The sequence below is a fragment of the Xiphophorus maculatus genome, chromosome 9 (assembly GCF_002775205.1).
Source record: "Xiphophorus maculatus strain JP 163 A chromosome 9, X_maculatus-5.0-male, whole genome shotgun sequence".
Lineage (NCBI taxonomy): Eukaryota > Metazoa > Chordata > Actinopteri > Cyprinodontiformes > Poeciliidae > Xiphophorus > Xiphophorus maculatus.
Genome location: NC_036451.1, coordinates 19,560,865 through 19,562,023, shown reverse-complemented (window position 1 = coordinate 19,562,023; position 1,159 = coordinate 19,560,865).

Sequence of the window (1,159 nt, the reverse complement as noted above, 5' to 3'; positions counted from 1 at the left end):
ATGAGTTTGGTAAACCTAAATAAAATCTGCAAAACTCATGAGTCACGCTGACTTTCTTATCTCCCTGGTGACCTCTTATCTGGACCCTGCCACTGTCTGAGAAATGTTTGTAACATCTCCATCACAGCTCTGTGACATAATTTGCCCACCTCATCTTGATCAAACCTCACACATGAGAGGTCTTGACGAAGAAAACCTGCAGCTGGATGAAAGCTCTACTATAAATGATGAAATTACTCTTACACATAATTCACACACAAATCAACCATCCAACGGCATAGGACATCACATGGTCTTCTCAGCGAGCAGAAAGGAGAGTCAACAATACCTGGTTGGGGTGAGTGAAGACCAACCTGTAAGCCAATCATTATGCCGCACAACCCGCAGTGCAGCTTGTGGCCTATTTTAATATTTGTGGAAGGAGTCTGCAAAAAAATTTTTTACCACTAAGATATCTTCATTGTCATTAGGTCAAAAGAAAAGTGATCATCTGTTTCTGGTTGTAGAGAATATGCTCAAACTTCTGTTGATATTTGTGGACCTTCTTACCTAATATTATAGTTATTATGGCCATAATGCATATAAACTTCCCCATAGCTCTTTTGACATACAATTACAGTGAATTTAAAAGGTTTAGCTTTTACATGAAAACAAAGTCTATCTCTATACCTCTGCAGAGAAACGTATAACGAGGCGTCGCAGGTACAAACTAAACCCTGCATTGTGCAACGTAATCTCATTTTCTGCTTGTACTTTGAACTGCTTCTCCTCTTTGCCATTGTCCTCATTCTTTTTGCCCTGCTCTCTCTCTCCCTTTTAAGCCATTCACAAACTTCCCCTCTCTCTTTTTGTCCTGAGAATGCAACTGACTTTTGATGCCAACTACGGGCATAGCAAATGGGAGCTGTGATTATCATTGCTCTACCACTGTCCTGTCAGTGTTATGCTCTTTGGCAGAGATTCTTTGGAAGTCCTCATCAAAGGCTTTGGTCTTTGATCTGGGGGCATAAGGAGAAACCCTAAACACTGTGCTGAATATAAAAGGAATGCCCCAAAAACAGGGCGCTGAGGCTGATGCACCTTTTCTCTGTCACGTTCATGTCACAGGTGTTTACACAGCATTACATCAGATCTGAGGTGATTCATGCGCAGATTGGGC